General features: G+C 43.4%; 1 protein-coding gene across 1 annotated transcript in view; it reads right to left on the bottom strand.

Moving 5' to 3' along the window:
* RTN1 (reticulon 1) overlaps positions 1–20,753 on the bottom strand; it is a 598,175-nt gene that overhangs the window by 402,358 nt on the left and 175,064 nt on the right. The gene's annotated exons all lie outside the window — the stretch shown is intronic.

Genomic DNA, 20,753 nt, shown 5'->3' on the forward strand with positions numbered 1-20,753 from the left:
AGCAACCATGGCATTCTTGGTGCTGTGGTTGGCGTGGAAACCAGATTAGGAAGCATCGAGTAGGTTGTTTCTTTCTAGGTGTTCGGTGAGCTTGTGGTCGATGGCTTTCTTGAGAACTTTGGTGGGGAATGGGAGCAGCAAGATGAGGTGGTAGTTTTTGAGTTTGCAGGGGTCAGCGGAGGGTTTCTTCAGGAGGGGTCTGACCTCAGCGTGTTTCCATCAGTTGGTGAATGTGTCCGTGTTGATTTATGATGGCGGAGATACTGCTGATTTATTTGTGGCTGAGGTTGAAGATGTGATGGGGCAGGGGTCTGTTGGTACTCCGTTGGTGGCTGAAGGGGAGGAGAACTCTCTGATGATGTTCAAGAGTTCCTTGGTGTGGTTGCCGCTTGACTCGATGCGGTCTGTCAGGGCTTCTCTCTTGGCTTTCTTGAGGCCTTAATAGTCATTGCTGATGGCTGACTTGAAGGTGGTGCAGTCTGGGGGATTTCTGTTGGAGCACCAATGCCTCTCTAGTTGCTTGCATTCATGTTTGATGGTCCGGGTTCTGGCATGTACCAGCTGGTGTGTTTGGTGGATTTGCTAATCTTGGTCGTCTTGGGCAACTTTGGCAGCGCAGCTGGAGATCTAGTCTGAGAAATTACGAACGTACTGTTTCAGGTTGCTGGTGGTGTAGGGCCGGTGGAGTTGAGGGCGGTCAATTACTGGGTCTTTGTTACTTTGTTCCAGCTGCAGTGGGGAGAGCTCAGGGGCTTGGGGGTGGAGCACTGGGAATCTGCGATGATAAAGTGGACGATGCTGTGGTTAGTCCAGGCGAGCTTGGTAAAGATAGGGTTCAACATCTGTCCTGCACTGTGTGTGGGGCAGGAGACCAGCTAGGTGAGGCTGATGTAGCTCATGCTCTCCAGGAGATGGTTTAGTTGGCGTCTTTAGGGTTGTCGAGGTGCAAATTAAGGTCACAGAGGAAAATGTAGTGCTTGGAGTCGAAGGCTAGAGGAGCGATGAATTCGGAGATGTCATTGCAGAAGCCAGGGCGGAGACCTGGGGGTCTGTAGGCAAGGGTTCCTCTAAAGGTTGTCGATGTGTCGGTTTGAAGTTGGAACTACAGTTGTACACTATGAATGCCCACTCATATTACTAGGCCTAAACAAGATGATACCAATCTCTGAAGGGTCAAATCTGCGACAGGTGACTTATCTGCAGATAACGTTCTGAGCTAGATAGTAATCTCACATGCTCAACTGGCATATGTGTGCATATATGTGTGTTCACGTGCAACCAGCTCAGAGCCTCTTACCCTAGCTGCACAGCAGCAGGCCTTATCTTGAAAGGTGGACACTGGCATTTAACCATCCTAATCCATTATAACAGAGTTTAACGAGAGTGAGTTTCAGTAAGACTCCTTCACAGTAAAAGTTCAAAGCTGGGAAGTCCTAAAGGAAAATATCCCTGGGGATTAAATGAGATGGAACCCATTTGCTACACTTGCACATCTTGCAGTTTAACTCCAGATCTTTCAAGAACATATGATTAATGAACATTTTAAAATCATCTCTCTGAAAATGTAATTCCTCTAAATTTCTCTTATGTATTCCAACACCCCAGTTCAATCCTGGATTGAGTCTTGCAATATTCCGAATTGTAATGCTGTTGTTATTGACAGCCCTAGACTATTAGACAAAAGACTTTGTGCTGCATATTTAATAAAGACTTGTGTCGCCCTTGTGCCACATAACGTGGATGGAGAAGTGTAATTTTGATCCCATTCTGAGATACTGTTGGAGTGCATCATAATCATACATTGTCAGCACTCAAATATATTCTGTGTGATAAATGTTACTAATGAAATCGAGTATTGCACATTAAAAGCACTCAACGTGAAGATTTATGTGTATAGAACGTGAGTAGTGAAGGCCTATGTAATATTTACATATTAATGTGACAGGAGAAGTTAACGTAAAATGTGTCCTAGCGTAAATGTAGACTAATGTTTAAACATTTATACGTGTTACAAGATTTTTATCATGCAGGTGAATTTAGAATTACAATTTTGTATTCCTTTACAATTGTATTTATGTATTATGAAGCTGCATTAGTTATTGTGTGGAAATGTTAATGCATTCTGTAACCCTGTGCATTGCTAAGTTGACCAAAGTGGGCCTTGAGAGATCGTTCAGGTCAAGCTCATGTTCTAACATGTGATTCGGATTTAACCTTCAAAGAAGAATGTATTTGCATGTATTTTGTTTCCACTGCAGGTGTGGACAAGGCCTTGTTAGTTAGCAATGAAGGGTTTTGTTTTGTTAGATAGCAAAGTATGAGAAGACTAAGTCTGTCAAGGAGAAACACGGTAACGAGCAGGGAGGCGAGTTCTCATGGAGAAGGAGAAGAATGATCACGGACGAATTCAATTGCAACTTATCGATGTGAGAAAGGTGGTGCACGTATCCAGTTGTGTCAGAGTCCTGAAAAAAATACTAGCAAAAGTCACATGGGATTGTCTACCTTGAATACAATAGATATTTTATGCTGTAACTTAGTGAGGGACAAGAGAGACATCATGGGGAGCAGATCTATGCGTCTGCTGGTGTGGCTTTATGATACATGACCCATGATTGGAGTGTTTCACTGGAAACTCCAACACTGACACCTTTCTAATTTCACCTATTCTAAATGCTTCCTAGTTTAGGGTAGCCCCTTAAAATAGTGTAGGGTGAGATAGTTTGCTCATGCTTACTTTGGAGAATCATTTGTTGCAGTTTAATACTCAATTATTTTTCCTGATTATTTGCATCGTCATCATAAGAGTTAGTTGTCTGTTTTGTATTATATAGGGCAAATCTCTTCAGGAGATTTGGACTTATGTTGGCCGTTCTTTATTTCTACATGATAATGTTGAGGATGGTCTATAGAAATTTGTTTCTAGATGTATAATTAAACCCTACTTAACTCAGATTTAGTTATCGGATGGATTATTGTGTGACCAAATTGGTTACATTGTATAGAGATTTGACTGTGATTGCTTTTTCCCTTTTACCTCTCAAACTGCTACCAGACCATCGGATTGGAGATAAATGTTTAGGTTTGCCCAAACTCTTGCAGCGTACAAGAGCATCATAACTCCTAAATTAGATTTACCAAGCCACGCAAGACCACCTTGCGAGGTCCTGCATGCCTTGATAAATCTAGAGTAATGCAATGCAGCACAAATCACTGTGTTGCGTTACTCTGCCCCAGGGAGGTGTTCCATGGGTGGAGCGCATTCCTAGATTCACAATTACTGGTAGACCTGGAAATGCGTCAAAATGCAACACCTTCCCAGGTGAGGTGTAACGAAGAGAAATATCTTTATTTTTCCTCGTTACTTCCTGTTTTTATGTGTGCTGCATTCTGCAACATACATTGAAAGAGGAAAATGCAGCTCAGGATTACTTTTCTGCAGGAAAGTTTCCCTTCCTGCACAAAAAATCCTGCTTACAATGCGGGCACCCTTGCACCATGGTGCAAGAGTGCTTGCATTGGTGCTAGGCCGCACATTGTGCGCCAGCTCAGGAAAAAGATAAAAATATGCCATATAATGTTAGATACAGCACATTCTTGCCATTTCCTTATCACGCAGTACAGCAAGGTGACTGCTGCGCTGTGGGATTTTTAAAAATAAATATGCCCCCAATCCCACATCAAAGCAATGGCTATCAGTACGATTTCAATTCAGATTTTTGTGTGGCATCCAGAAGTTCATACCTGAATAGAACCTAAAGATCATAGTACAATCACTTGTCTCTCAAGACCTGGTTGTCAGGTAGCAGCTGCTCCATTAGGGCTCTACCACTTTTTTCCAGGTGCTACAGTCAGAGTAGCCTAGCCGAAGACCTGAGATATAATGAGACTATCACTTTGGTTACTGGATTTTAAATGAAAACCGTGCATGTGTCAGTATTTTGGAAGAGCTTCAGAGCTTCCTGAGATCCTGCTAAAGCAAAATGCTCTCTTTTGGGCAGAGTAGGCACTCGGGGGTATAAAGACATGGACAAACACCTCCATTGTGGGCCAACTGCAAGAGTTGATGATGGACTCTGCTGATTTACTATGTGTATGTTTAACCCTGCCAGGTGGCGAGTCGAACAATTTTTGTAACGTATACTCTAGGTCTGTGGGTTTAAAAAACAGAATCAACTGTACTAGATACCCTGAATGCTCAACTGTCTACTATTCTGCTCCTAGCAAGAAAGGTAGTAGGTGGCGATTTTAATTGTCAATTTGAGCCCGTTAGTATAGACAGTCAGTCCCTCCTCTTAGGAGGACATCGTTTGGAATATACCAGAACTAAAGATTGCGCCTATTAAGAAAGGGTCAACAGTTGCAATACAAATTAATGCCCTTACTCTCAATCAGGGGCTGCGTGCGTGCAATGGCAGAAGTAACTCTGACAGATCTGGGGCGCATAGATTTAACAGAGCAAACCATATGGTCTGATTGATTATATATTGATAGATGTCAGGCACTGGTCCACTTTAGTTGACATGTCAGCAGTCCCCCGCTATGACAGTGATCGCAATGCTCTGTCCTTAAAATTGAATGTGTTTGCTACAGCTTATGCCACAGTTCTGGATGCAAGTCTAGGTAGGAGACTACTAGTTGCCAGTAATAGGCGCAGGAAAAAAGTGGTGCAGGGTGTCCTTCTCACAGGAGACTATTCGCGGGATATATGGTCTTGTTGCTGACGGTCTGGTAGAATTGTCTACATTAGCCTCTAAATGAGGTCCCTGGTGTGCCTTTGGAAGCTGCAATGTTAGCAAACTAGCAGCCGTTTTCAAATATAAGGAACCTGTATGTCTACAAATAGGTGGGATGTGCCAAGGGGGGAGGGGGCCCTACTCATGGTACAATTAAGCATGCAGAGAACCTAGAATTAAAGTTGTTAAGGCAGTGAAAGTGTGGGATCGGCTAGAGATTAAGACTGCGAGGTGTGCTTATAAAAAAAGCCCTCTTGGAGGCTAAAAAAGATGGGGAGAGGGAAAAAATGGAGGGCCTTCTTGAGGCTGTAAGAACCAAAGACCACCGCTCCTTTTGGAATTTGTGACAACTGGAAGCAAGTAGGGGTCTGGCGTAATTGACAGTAATATTGCAGCCAGCGATTGGGTCAAGCATTTTTCCATTCTTAACTCTGAAAATGAGAACAGGGTCCCCCTCTACCCCCAGTGCTGCAGCATACGGGGCTCTAGGAATGGCCTGCAGTGACAGTAGGGAAAAGCTCACAAGCTCTGCTGTGGGTCCTTTATATGCTACTGTTCTCTCACAAGGCTGTGACCCCCTTGAGATTACCGCACCAGAAGTACTAAACGCTATGGGAGGGATTGTCCCAAACAAAGCCCCAGGCCTCACTAAAATCCCGGGTGATTTGTTTCTGAGTGAACTAAGTATTTGGAGTGCTTATTTTTCAGTAATCTTTTCTGCGTTTATTCTAGAGGCTACAACTCCCCCCACGTGGACTGGGGCCGAAATTATAGCAATTTATAAAAAAAAGGTCCCTGGGATTCCCTACCTAATTTAAGTTATTACCCTGGGCAAAGGTCCATTATACGTTGTTTTTGTGGACATACGCTTGGCTTTTAATCTAGTTTTGAGAAAAATCCTGTAGATGGTCCTTGCCGAGATGGTGTTTCTAGCCCATCTGGTTGACATCTTGGTAAGGCTGCACACAGATAATTACACACAAGTAAGATGTGGTAGTGCAGGTGTACTAACAGAACCCTTTCCAGTCAACAGAGGGGGTAGGCAGGGGTGTGTTCTGGCCCCCACACTATTCTCATTGTTCATCTATGGTCTTGTTGATTATCTTGAGGGGTCTGGTAATGATGCCCGAGGCTGACAAATATGAGGGTCCCCTGCACTCATGATTGCGCATAATACCCAGCTCCTCTCTAAATCGGCTATGGGGCTTCAGAGGCTGCTGGATCACTTGGACAGTTTCTTCAAAGAGAGGAGCTTGGAGATCACTGTGAACAAGACGAAATTTATGATTCTGTACCCAGGGAGATACAATAGGTTAAATCCAATTTAGGAGGAAATACACTAGAGCGCGTATCCATAATTAACTACCTGGGTGTCACACTGAAAGAGGATTTGGGGTGGCATACACATCTTTTACATCGCAGGCTTAAATTGGAACAAGTAGCGTGGGAATTATTAAGAAACTACAAAGATCTCAGTTCCGACCGATTAGCCCTCCCCTAGAAATGGATAACTCTCAAGCGCCAAGAACAGCCTGTTATGGAGCCGAATTGTGGAGCTACCTTACAATGGATTCCCTCATAGCAGAAGAGCTGAGTAGTGTCTTGCAGAGATCTGCAAGTACATCCCCTGGGTAGGCACTCCAATGGGTAATCAAACTAAGTTGATTCATGCAAAAGTGAATCCTTTTAAGATGCGTGTTTTTAAATGCTTTTATTCAGCAAATTAGTTCAATTCGATATTGTTTGGCATATCAAATGTTCATTTGTAATCCATACTAGCAGATCTATGAATCTTGATCTCCTATGCATTTCGGGCTGGGACGCCCTTGGTCACGGAGCACTGTTGAGGAAGGGAGGGAGGGATGAGTCAGTGAGGGTATACCGCCTGGATTTACACGTGCTTAATGTGACTAAGTGCAACAATAACTAAAACGGGTGTGTTTGCTAACGTTTTAGTGACTGAGTGAAGGTACTGGGTAGTGCAATGGAAATTACTGCGTGTGTCGGTTGAATGCGCGCTGCGCAATGACATGCTGGGTTCTGTAGCGCTGTGGGCGAAGATCACTTACTTCGTAGATACCGGTGGCAAAGCGTGCCGTCCATCGCTTAGTCGATGGGTCTGCGTGTGGTGCGGGCGGGTGCTCGTTATGTTTAAACACTCGGTGATGTGACGTGAAGAAACGTAAACATAAACAAAGGACTACTCGGAAGTATGCACGGTGGCGGCCATCTTAGAATGTGGGGAGATAGAGTACAGGTAATGCAAACTGGGGAGAATGCAGAGAGACAATGTCAAAAAACAGAAGTAGTATTACATGAATAAACAGTAACATAATAAGCAATGCATCATATTAATATTACAGGTAACAACTATACTCAATACGGTCATTAAGACCATGCGGCTTCAGAGTCTGTAACAGATAAATCCATTCAAGTTCTCTTTTTAACAAGAGTTTATGATTGTCAATCCCTTCTCGTTTGGTGAGGGTTTCAAGTACTATGAATTTTAATTGGGCGATGGAATGCCGAGCCTCAGCAAAATGCATGGCGATGTTGGATTTCTCAACTTTCAGCCTGATGTTAGATTTATGCTCGTTGAGGCGAGTTTTAATTTTCCGTTCGGTTTTACCGATGTACAGCTTTCCACAGGGACATTTCAAAGCATATATCAAATTTATCGAGTCACAGGTAGCATCAACTTGAAGTTTAATGTTGTGACCTTTCATTGGGTGCTGAATACTGTTGCCTTTGATGACACTATTGCAGTGATTGCAATTGAAGCAAGGTATGGTGCCACGGTGTTGTGTGTGGGTTTCAGTGGGTTTAGACAAAATTTCCTTGAAATTTCTGCTTCTTGTGTGTGCAAAAATTGGTGGTTTCTCAAAAATGCCCTTGAAGTCGGGTTCACTTTGTAAGATGGGCCAGTGCTTCCGTATAATCTTCTTGTATTTAAGGCTGGCTGTGGAGTATTTGGATACTATCACCATACGTTGTTCTTGCACTCTATTGCTTTTTAAAAGGCTATCTTCTCTGGTGATGAGAGCAACTCTAGATTGTGCTTCATTCAGAGTATGTTCAGGATATCCTCTAGCACGGAATCGTTCACGCATCTCATTAATGCGCATGATGTATGTCTGTTCGTCTGAAACGATGCGTTTAACACGCAACATTTGCGAATATGGCAGGTGTTGCTTCAGGGACCCTTGGTGGAAGCTGGAAAAATGTAAGGTATTGTTTCTGTCTGTGTTTTTTCTGTGTAAGTCGGTAATGAATCCCTCTGGTGTGATCTTGATATTGACGTCAAGGAAGGAGATATCTGTGTCACTTATGTGCCATGTTAGTTTTATTCTTGGATCTTTGCTGTTGATTTCTGTTAACAGATCCTGAAGAGACTCTTTGGTGTTGGACCACATGAAAAACAGGTCATCTATATATCTGACGTACATTTTGGCATGATCTTTGAACTTAGAGTTGGTATATATGTACTGTTTTTCAAAGTTCTCCATGTACACATTTGCATACGTTGGGGCAGCACAATTTCCCATCGCCATTCCGGATAGCTGTAAAAACCATTGATTGTCTAGCTTGAAGTAACTGTGATAGAGAATAAATATCATCAGTTCAATGAGGAAGGCCTGCATGTATGTCTTTATCTTACTGTTAAGCAAAATTTGTTCGATGGCTTCAATGCCTCCAAGGTGAGGTATAGATGTATAGAGAGAACTCACGTCTGCAGTGCATAAGATCAGTGGTGGCATATTGTTGACTTGGATGGATGATAGTTTCACAAGGAAGTCTGTAGTGTCTTTGATATAACTAGCTGTGTTAACAATGAGAGGTTGGAGGTACTTGTCGAGAAATTTGCCTGTATTCTCATGTATGGATCCTTTTGTTGACACTATTGGTCTACAGGGTGGGTCTGTAAGATTCTTGTGTATTTTGGGACACATGTGGATCGTTGGACTTCTTGGATGTTCTGTTATCAAGTAATTTTTAGTTCGGTCTTCAATTGTACCAGCTTCATGGGCTCGATAAATGATTTCTTTAAGTAGATTCTGGAACTCAATGGTGGGATTATTGTCCAGTGCCTGATAGGTCTCCGTGTCTTGTATATGTTCCCATAGTTTTTGTGTGTACATACTTGAGTTCATAATTACTAATGCACCTCCCTTGTCAGCTTTGGTACATTTTATTTTGGGGTTGTTGGCCAGTGCTTTAAGTGTGTCACGATCCTTGTTGGTAAGGTTGAATGCTCTCCTTGGTGCTTTGTAATTGATCGTCTGTAGATCGTTGCGTACTAGTGTTTCAAATAAATCAATACATTTATGACTACATGGAGCCTGGTAGGTGCTGGGGGGTCTTAAGCCTTTAAGCTCATCCTCTCTTGTGCTAGTTGTGGTGTTTGTTACTGGTAAGACATTGTCAAAGAAATGTCTAAGTCTTAATTTCCTTGTGAACTTAAAGGTACTGACCTCTAGTTCAAGCAAATTAGTCACAGTGGTTGGAATGAACGAGGTACCTCGTTCAAGCAGGTTCATTTCATGGCTCGAGATTTGTATGTCAGAGATGTTAATCACTAGACTGTCTTTTTTGGTTTCAAGTCCTTTTTGGCTACCATGCTTCGGGTGTTGGGTGGGCTTTTTTCTTTGTCTTTTGGCCTGGCTGCGCCTGAGTCTTCGAGTTCGGTGGTGTCCACCTCTAAAAAATGACTCATCGATGTTTGCTCATGACTAGTGGTTGAGGTGTTAGCTCTTTCAGAACTTGGTGCTGGTCTTGGGCCAGTGGTGGATTTTCTTGAAGTGCGGCTAGTGGTGTCGGAGTCAGAGGATGATGTGTCAGTTTGAGCATTAAAGGGTTTGTTGCGTCGCCTTTGGGCGTACACGTCGGCCCAGGAGTAAACCTCATCAAGCTTGTAATCAAGCGTGTCCCGTCGGAACTTTCTAATTTTGCGTTCATTGATGTCTTTTTGGTGTTTGTCCAGAATACCTTTGATGTCTTCTAAGGTAGACGATAGTTCCTCGGATGTGAGAAGATTTTTCATTTCATTGTCAATTTCTTTAATCTCTATTTCCAACTCTTTTAGAATGCCGGCTAGTTCCTCCACTATCAAGAGTATTAAGTCCAGGCTGCACTTATTCAATATTCCATTCCATTTTTCTAGGAAAGGTTTCGAATTTTTGCAAAGGGAAGGCTTCAATGCTATGCGCAATCCACGTGGGATTCTGAGTGCCCGGTGGTATCTCAGTAATGTGCTCGCGTGCAGCTTTTGGTTGATATGACGCTTGGATAGGTATAACAACTGTTTAATGCATTGCTCCTTGTTACGACTGGTAGGAGCAGGGGTGATGTCTTCCTCAATCAGTGAATATATTCGTTGTCTCTCAGTTTCATCATATGCTAATGTATGGGCTCTCGCTTCGGTGCTTTTACTAATTTCCTCGAATTGCATTGTGCTTGAAGTGCGTGCTAAACCACCTCGGGGCGGACAAACGTAGAATACAGAAAGAGGCGTGGGTGGTGCACTGCATAAGCTAGGTGAAAGGTATTTTCGTTCAATAAGGTCTGGGTGCGCAATCAGGGTGGTGTTATCCGTCCTAACACCATCAATGAACAGCTGAGTAGTGTCTTGCAGAGATCTGCAAGTACATCCCCTGGGTAGGCACTCCAATGGGTAATCAAACTAAGTTGATTCATGCAAAAGTGAATCCTTTTAAGATGCGTGTTTTTAAATGCTTTTATTCAGCAAATTAGTTCAATTCGATATTGTTTGGCATATCAAATGTTCATTTGTAATCCATACTAGCAGATCTATGAATCTTGATCTCCTATGCATTTCGGGCTGGGACGCCCTTGGTCACGGAGCACTGTTGAGGAAGGGAGGGAGGGATGAGTCAGTGAGGGTATACCGCCTGGATTTACACGTGCTTAATGTGACTAAGTGCAACAATAACTAAAACGGGTGTGTTTGCTAACGTTTTAGTGACTGAGTGAAGGTACTGGGTAGTGCAATGGAAATTACTGCGTGTGTCGGTTGAATGCGCGCTGCGCAATGACATGCTGGGTTCTGTAGCGCTGTGGGCGAAGATCACTTACTTCGTAGATACCGGTGGCAAAGCGTGCCGTCCATCGCTTAGTCGATGGGTCTGCGTGTGGTGCGGGCGGGTGCTCGTTATGTTTAAACACCACCCTGATTGCGCACCCAGACCTTATTGAACGAAAATACCTTTCACCTAGCTTATGCAGTGCACCACCCACGCCTCTTTCTGTCTCATAGCAGAAGAAACATTTTTCTGCAACTGCTGATAGGGCTCTGCGTAACTACCCCCTTGCTCCCAATTAGGTTGGATCTTGGGCTGAGATTTCTTTCTGACAAAGTGGGGTTACGTCCCCTACTTTATTGGCGGAGATTATGGTTCACTCCAGATCTTATCTCTTATTGCAGAGGTGTGGAGGAAATCTTGTTTGTTCTGGTTCCCTCGATATTCCTTGGCTACGGTATATTAGGGCCACCCTATTGGAGGCTGGGCTTGTTAGCCTGTGGTGTTTCTCTCCAAGTCAATGCTCAAACTAATGTTCTGGCACAAGAGAGTTTCTTTGCTACATACCCATAGGAATTATGGCTTTTTAACAGAAACTCTTCTTACTGTTATGGACTCGTACAAGAGAGAGGATCTCCTGGATGTGATGCGAACACCACTAACTAGACGACTGTATTTACAGTTCCGGTACAGAACTTTGCCTCTTGGTTTGTTTACAGCGAAGTGGACTCTTCCCATGGAGGCCCACGATGTACAGTGCCTAATGTGTGGTGCACCAAAAGAAACGGTTGAACATGTCTTGTGTTTTTTGCCCCCTGTATACTAAGTGCAGGAAAAGATGGATTATTCCACTGTTCCGAACCCTTGGGTCAGAGAATACAAAGAGGCCTCTAGGATGCTTAAATCTGATTCTAATCACTTAATTGGATTTGGATTAAGTAGATTTCTGATGGGGATGTGGAGATTGAAGCAAATGGCAATTTGCAATAAAATGTGAGAGCGCTGTTAGAAACGGGCAAGTTCTGCGATTAGTGATGCATCACCTCTGTGGTAGCCCTTGAGAGGAATAGACATTGATTGTTAATTATGCACAGGTCACTTTATGATGCAATAGGGACATAAAACCATACTATCATGATCTCTGAAAATGAGGAGGATCCAAATTAGGATACCCCTTAGAGAAGTAATTGCAATGGGATTGAATCTGCTTAAAATGTCGTTTAATTTGTTGAGCTGCTATAGAGTCTTTGGGAGATTTAATTTTTTTATTATATGGAACAGGAGGGCAAAAATTGGGATCAAGTTATTCCTTAATTATAATGTATGTTTTACTGAAGTTGGTTTTATTCCATTTAAGCTTTAATTTGTTTCTCTTTTTAGGTCTTGCTAGCGTAGGCTGCGCACATGCGCAGTCTTACTGGCGAGATTGAATGTTTTGGGGATTTTTCAGTAAAGGGCTTTAAGCCCCGCCCCTCTTTCCCATTGGCCAGCGTCACCGTTTATGCTAAACGGCGGCCAGCCATTGGAAAAGAGCTGTTGGTGATGTTTTCGTTCGGCTTTTTCTGCCGTCCCACTTGGACGTCCTCGCCTGCTTTCCTTCTGAAGTAAAAGGTTTCTTATCTTTATGGGGCCAAACACATGGCCCCATCAAGATAAGAAACCTTTTAGCAGGCGAAGCCGTCCAAGTGGGACAGCAGAAAAAGGCAAACGAAAACGTCATGGCGAGCGCTTGTTTGTAAATGCGTGCCATCCACAGTGCTTCAATGTCTGTGGTGACTGCCACACAGCTTCCGCCCAGCCTTGCAAGACAGGTTTTTCTCCGATACCCCCCTCATCATCAGAATCTCCTGCAAAACGCTGCCCCAACTTCAAGAACTCTCATTCGACTAGGAGAGTTCCAGTATCAAAACGAGTACCAGTAAGTTGCTGTCATTTAAAGCACTGCACTCTTCTACTAAACTAATTGGCACAATCATATTCAAAACTAAAGAAAGGGTAAAATGTGTACCACCCAGGGACAACCAAATCCCATCACACATTTTGAATAACGGTTCCTTCAAACTCAAAGAGGGTGATAGTGCTACGGAGCCACGATAATGGTTGAAAGTGCTATCCAAATGGAAATGAAATAACAATGTAAAACACAATCTTTGTTGCCAGCTCGTCCTCTGCTTTTCTGTGTTTGTTGTTTTATCGGTCCTGGTGTCTGCAACAGTTGTTAGATTCTGACATGAGCTGTGCTTTGGCGAGCGCGACAAAATAATGAGGGTGACTGCAGACTGTACGGATTAGACAAGTTTACATTTACCGCTAAATGTCCCTTACTTCTGCCAGTTTCTTCTTGGCGATGGCGCCAGCCCCAATCCCACGTCGATTAATCTTTCACTGCACTCACAGCCTTCAGCAGCTCAAGCAGGAAGTAAACTGCAATGTAAATCAAGGCGACGTAAGCAGACCGCGACATGCATGCAACGTCAGAAGAGAGACAGAGCCAATCAGAGAGCGCGGCTGAGGACTGTGTTAGAGAGCGGTTTATTTAAAAATAAAATAAAAGTAAAAAAAGCACATGGCCGTGTGGAGTGGGCAGAGGAAACGCGGATGTCTCCGGCTCTTCTGGGGTGTTTTGTTTGTAAGGGGACACCTGATATGCCACCCTGTTATTTTTTGCTTTTTTTTTTTCCAGTTCGGTCTCAGGGCATAACAAGGGCTGGAAGGGGGGCGTTAGCAGAACAAACTTAGTCTCCCACCCGCGGGGGCGGCCGAGTCCGGCTGACACGTCCACCCTGGGCCTGTAACTGCGATCCGCAGACAGGAAGCGCCAAGTGGCTTTTCTTTAATGATTTTCCCGAGCACACGCCAATTAGGGCTAAATAACTAAAAACAACAGAAAAATGAACCCTCTCTGAAACTAAGGCTTCCACCAACGGTCAACCCTTTCCTGCCCCACATCAGGGGCTGGGATGGACCTGGCTCCAGGGCTCGGGGGGAGGGGGGGGGGCTGCGGTGAAATTTGCAACTTTCTCTGAGATGCAAAAAGGTACATTTGAGACTAAAACAGTAACCGACCCCGGACCCTCTGAATCTGCTTCAGTGAAAATATTTCCTGGAAATTGTATGTTTTGTGCTCTGTGCCATCTTGACAATGTCCTTGTCACAGATATTTTGTTTTCTTGCAAATGTTCTTTCTTTCTTTCTCTCTTTCTCTCTTTCTTTCTTTCTTTCTTTCTTCTCCCTTTCCATCTGTCCTTATATTTACTCGCTCCATTTTCCTCTATTGATCTTTCCTTTTTTGATTCCTTTTTATCTGCAAAGCTCCCTCTGTCCAGTTATTCCGTCTTGTATGAGAAGTAAATCACAGACCGACGCCTCCAGTGCAGGTTCACTGTCCGTACGTTGGATCTTTCGTAGAGTGCTATGGAGGGTTTAAATCTCTTCCGAGATCCACTATTAAGAACCTGACACAGTTTTCAAACTTTTATTGGTGCAGAAATTATTTATCTCCCCACAAATATTACAACATATTTAGGTTTAATGGTCTTGACTCTATATTTATTGATCTGTCTATACATATGTATCTGTCTTGTACATTTATGGCTCTGTCGGAACGTATGTGTATCAGTCTTGCAGATTAACGTCGTGTGTGCGCGTGCCTGTGTGTGTGTGGAGTAGCTGTAAGTTTAAATATGTGTACATCTGCCGGTCTGTATATATATATATATATATATATATATAAAGATATACATACCTGTAATGTGTATCTGTGTATTCAAGGATCTATGCACGTGTATAGATCTGTACGCATACTTATCCATATATATATATGTTTCTGTCAATATATATATGTATATGTATCTCGCTGGGCACATATTTTTTTCTCTATGAATACCCAGACAGAACCACGGATCTGGGGTGTGGTCAGGGTGGGGGCTGTGGGAAGGGGGGCATGGTGTTGTGTGTGTCTGCCAGACTTGGTATTTCCAAAACGTTTACTTCTCGTGAGATAGCTTTCTGATTCTGGGAGGTGGAGGTCACCAGATGGTTATGGGACTGTCTCTGTGGGATGGGGGCTGTGAGATCCAGTATCTTCTGGTGCCCCCCACCCTTAGAATGCATCTCGCCCTTGCGGGCGGGCTTCACCCCTGTGCGTGTCAGATCTGAGGGTTGTGCAGTCGCTATTTGTTTACAAGCTGTTACTGATACCAGCCAAAAATATACTTTGTCTCACACACTAGTGAGCAGTGCACTAGATTACTAAATGATCGCGTGACTAACCCGTCCCCGAGAAGCCTCATATGTTTTTAGTCTAACATGTATGCTTATGTGGTTTAAGGTGTGTCAGTGTGAAATTAATTCTAACCACAAACACATTAATGAAGGGTCGTGTTGCATTTCTGTAAAACCTGTTGCTCACATTATAATGGCGCTGAACATGTGTGTGCGTGTGAGAGAGAGCCTGGGTGTTGTGTGGATGTTGCTATGTGTTTTGCGTGTTATTTGTGTTTCTCTGTTTTACTATCAGCATTGCTGTGTGATTTGTTGTGTAGTGGTTTGCATGTGTGGTTCTGAGTGTTGCTGTGCATGTCCTGTGTTTGTGTGTGTGTATGTTGCTATCTGAGCTGCCATGAGGATTGTGTGCCTTGTGTGTGTGTTTTGGACAGGTGGGGACCTGTTCGTGTCTTGCCCAGAGCTGCCCCCACTCCCAGCTGCTTTCCTTCAAGCCTTCTAGGCCCTACTCCTACACCCCCCACTACACATCTCTAGAGGTCAGACTGCTATCACTACATGGAGGATGAAAGATGCCTTGCGCCCGGTATCAAGAAAAGAAAGGAAGAAAGAAAAAAAAGAGAGGAAAACGGAGGTGAAGAAAGAAAAGAAAGAGACAATGGAAAGAAGAAAGAAATAAGAAAGAAAAGAAAGAAATAAAGAAATATCAAAGTAACAAAAGAATGAGGGAGAGTGGTGGTGAAAGGTGGGACTTAAGAGGGAGGAAGCAGGAAACAGAGTGACATTCGCAGCCATGGATAGAGTTGGCAACAAAGATCTCCTTTTCACGAGGGGGTCTGTGAAATTCACGAAATTTGATTTCGCATAACTGCACGTAATTTTGGCAAAATGAACACAAAATTACCCCTCATGATTGGAAAGACAAGTTCGCCATTCCGAGCTATATTTTAGTACGAAATGAGCCCTCATGTCAAATTTTAGCTCGCGTTCTGTTGTTCCCATGCCTTTCCAGTCGGTTTTTACTACAAATGGCACGGAATTATGTAAAATGGCATGATGGAGTCATTTCAGGAATTCCACATAACAGTGTAAAGCATTTTTCTAGAACTTTCACAGCAGTAATTTACATTTCACCAAAAGCCTACTTTTTACCCCCGTAGAAGGGATCACATTTAATAACATGGCACTACTATGGTTTGAATGTATCTAGTTCACCAGTGTCTCTGTGTGGAGCCTCCCGTCAAACCAACCCCCGCTTCTTGTGCTGCACCAGAGGGCCCAGTAGTGGTACCTCCACATGTCAATATGTATTTGGAACCCCTGGGGTCACCACTAGCAGAGTAAGAAAGTCTCTGTAACCTCTGTGAACATGAAACCCAGTCATTCCTTAAGGTGTCCGGAGCCGCTCCCCACCCAGTGCTGCACTGTCTACCGAAAAGAAAATGACTAAAAAAGTAAATATTTAAAACTGAGCAAACAGAAAAACAGAATATGTTTCTCTTATCCCCAAAACCTGACAGGCTTCTGAATAAAAATGTAATACAAATAAGCAGGTCTGCTGGTTTTTAGCATCAAACTGTTTACTCTGCCAAATTCTTTGGAATCATGTTGGACCAGAAACGTATCCTAGAAGTCACTTTAACAAGCATTGAAAATACAATAGGTCTCGCCTTTGATTAAGTTAAAGCCATTTGCTTTGCTATGCAATACCATTAGCAAAGCAAATGGCTTTAACTTAATCAAAGGCGAGACCTATTGCATTTTCAATGCTTGTTTCTTTTAGGGGCCGTGCTGAAATAAAGTTTATTTGATGATGCTTTATAGCAACTCAGTTTTGGGTCTCGGCTATAGACAGATTTGGCTGTCTGGTGCTGACCTTTTGTTTCCAGTACATAACATATACTTAGAGTGAGCTCATGGTCAGCCCCTTGCCCATGATTGGATGGATGTTTTTGTTGACTATCTGAGGTCTCTGCTCTTGATTCAATGGGTATCTTCCCTATTCTTATGTTTGTCCTGTCCAGGACCATGTTGATCTAGCAGTGTTCTGATTTCATGAGCTCTATTCTTCCACTGCTGACTTGAGAGGACTCTTTATTATGCCTTTCAGCACCCCATGAGAGTGCATGTCTTTCCTTGATGTCTCCCATGTGTGTTTCCCCTATCATCCCAGCACACGTTCTATTTACTCCCCGCCCTTGCTTCTTGAAGTTCATAGTCCAGCTCCTCGTTTTTAATTTGTATATATTTTATTTCTTTTATATGAAGACCCATCATCTGCAAAGTGCTACTGGGGTGCTCACTTCCTTTCTCTGCACTGCAGCAAACTTCCTTTTTAATTTTTTTATGTTTAATGTATCTTTCTTGAATGAATGCTGGCTATATTGAAACAGCAATTGAAAAATGCTGAAATGGCTGCAGATGCGTCATGAAACTTGCACACACAGAGGTAACCTTTTGGGAATAGATTTTCTTTTTTAATGGAAGACTCATACAAAGACGGCCGGTCTTGCATACTCATGCATAAACATGCATCATGGCGCATGTGTCCACTTGCATTCTCGCACTTTTGGCCATTCTGGCATTAGCTGGTGCCAGTGCTAAAAAGAACATTGACAAAGCCAGTACCTTGGACTTTTGAGTCAAGTCTTTTTGCCTTTACAAAGCTTATAGCACGTGACTAATACATCTGAATCATCGTTAGCCAAAATGGCTAGAAAAATTAAAACCAGTGACAGCACAGCTTGAGAGTCACAGTCAGGAATTAGCATACCAAAATCAAGAGGCAGACTGGATGTCTACGTTTCTCAACAAATAGATCCCGGTGCCTGTTCTGCTGGCTGCTTGGCACATTGCTGGGCCTGTGGTTTTCAGCTAGGTCTCTCTCTGTACTATTAAGGAAGCTGTAAGTTAAAGAGCAGTGGTGGCTGCCTTAGGTCAGGGGTGGTGAGGCGGTGGAGGTGAAAACAATTAAATAAACTTACCTGTGAAAGCCGCCGTCGTCTCTCCTCCATCCTCTTCTCTCAGCACTGGCAGCACAGAACGGAAGTACCCAGACTCTCTCACCCAATCACGACGCTGCAGTCACTATAATAGCAGCATCGTGATTGGTCTGAGTGCCGTGATTCGGCACTCATACAGGGGCTGGGATGGCTGTGCGTGTTCTCCACCCAGGCTGTGCACTACAGCCCGGTGGAGAACATGCAAAGTGCCCATGACTGTTCGGCCAGCCCAAGAGGGCCGGTCAAGCCATCATGCGCACTTACAGAGTGCAAACCATTCCTCGCTCTGCTCTGGCCGGCCCAGTCCCGCCCTGCCCTAACCTGGCTTCGAGTCCACACTAAAAATAAAATGATAATAACGTCATGTTAAAATAATTTTAATTTTTTGCACTGCTTGAATAGCAGTGGGGCGACGCTCCTCTGCCTTAGCGAAGGAGCCACCATTGTTCAAGAGGGTTTTGCTGTGGAGTGGGTCGGAGAGCAGAAGAAGTATGAGAGTACCTGAGACTGATTCTTACATCACAGCTAAACTTGTTCTAGCATGATCTTCCCTTGGATTAAAGGCCCTGTGTCCTTAGTCACTGGTGGAATATTTCACTGACCACTGAGTCATCAGAGTCAAGTTTGGCTTAGGTTTTTGAGCTATAAACTATGCTCCTAGCCTAGTTTTCAGACATGTCTGCCTCTTAGGAAATAGAAAGTTAACTAACTCTGATGAGCAACTGCTGCTGAGGTCTAAATGAGAACTGTTGAGTTCCAGGCGGGACCGGCTTAGACATTCATGCACCTGGAGCTGATTGTAGAAATCTTTTCGACTTAGAATGTCTCTAATAATATAGGTATTTATAACACTTTCAAGTTGTAAGGAAATGGTGAGGTACACTTTAAAGACATATGTGAGCCTTAGAAAGGCACTGCTATAGGACCGCTGAAGCTCATTCATGCACGGTATGGAATGCACCATGTTGTGCAGTCCGTGCCAAGCAGGAGCTGGGGTGCCTACATACATGGGGGCACAACAAGTGCCCCCTGCATGCACCCCAGAGGTAACAGATGGCCCTGTAGGGCCCCCCCTTTTCTTCAACGCCACCCGTTTCATGGCGGTCTCACCGCCATGCAGAGGAGGGCGGTGAGGAAACTCGTAATATGCTTGGTAATGTCACAGCGGCACCACCAGCATATTGCCGCCTCTGACCCCTGCAACACCTCCTTGGTATTATGGATCCCGAGGGTTTACAGCAGTCCTGTGTCGGTCCAACCACCAAACTCGGAATACAGCGGTCGGACTGCCAGTGAGTCGGTGGCTGCAATTTTCTGGCACTTGTGATCACCCTACAAAAGATTAATTTCCTCTCCGGGTGCATTGTTTTTGTATGTCCCCAGACTAGTGGTACATGTGCAGTTTCCCTTCCTTTCTGAGATCCCTCAAGTGCAGAAAGGTTCTTCACTCATGCACATTTGGCCAGCATCAAAGCATGGCTGCAGGATAAACAGTGACAATATGGGTCAAAAAACAATGTCATGCTAAAGGTTTATGTTTCAGTACTGCAATAGTGTGAGCTCCTAAAGGATGAAACAGACCTTCTATAACAGATATCAAAGATCATACTGCTCTACCTGCACTACATAATTCCCCTGCTTGATTGATTGATTGACATATCGACCAGCAACACATATCAAAAGCCCAGAATTCATAAGAACAAAACTACTTGCTATAAATGCTATAGGTTAATTTGAAATGTGGTCTTAAAGGTAAATATTGTTTTTTTCTCTGTGGTTTGCCCATAACAAAAGTTAAAGCAAATCAAAATTAGACACATTCGATAACCAGAATGATGATAATGCAAGAAAAAATTCGCTGGTCACTGGGCAAGAAAGATTAGAGTATGGAGAAGGCACATGTTGGGGACAATTAGCATAGGGCCTGTTGAGGCGTATTACTTTTTCCCCGGTGGTAACAACAACTACAGTTTATAACTACATCTACTGTGTATCATCATTAGTTTTGGTACTTGACTTTAAACAGGCATTGGCAAAGCCAATAGGTCTGGTGTTGGCCACCAGCCTTCTGGCGATTATGGTTTAATTTTGTCATGGATTTACAAAACTTTTTTGTTTGAAAATATGCTGGGCCCTCATCAATCTAAAACAAAAATTGCCACATGCAAAAATATTTTTGGGGTGTAAAATTAAACATACATTACCACAGTACTCCCTGGCACTTAAGGAAACTGTTTTGTGTGTGAATGTGTTCCCTGTGGAAAGGGGGCATGCCGGAACTTGTAGTGAAGCCAGCCAATGGATGAAGTGGGCTGATACACTGACCCTTAATGCATGGGTGAAAGAAAAATGTGAATGGCACCAACACAGACTAATCGATGAAGTTTTGCTGAAACCCATATAGTAACCATGTTTATACACATAACTTTAGTTAAATGGAATGGTTTTGCAAAGACAGAGCCAAAAAAGTCAGTCTGGCACTGGCTACAACTCTCAAGAAAGAGAGAAAGAAAGAAACAAGGAAAGATGAAGAAGGAAAGAGAAAGAAAGAGGGAAAGAAAGAAAGAAGGAAGGAAAGAAAAAGGAAGAAGGAATGAAAGAGAAGGAAAGAAGAACTGAAAGAAGTCAATAATGGGAAAAGGCAGGAGAAAGAAGGAAAGAAAGAACGAGAGAATGCAAGAGAAAATGAAAGAGAGGTAAAGAAGGAAAGAAAAAGAAATAAAGAAACAAGAAAGAAACAGAAAGAAAGAGGA

The sequence above is a fragment of the Triturus cristatus genome, chromosome 9 (assembly GCF_964204655.1).
Source record: "Triturus cristatus chromosome 9, aTriCri1.1, whole genome shotgun sequence".
NCBI lineage: Eukaryota > Metazoa > Chordata > Amphibia > Caudata > Salamandridae > Triturus > Triturus cristatus.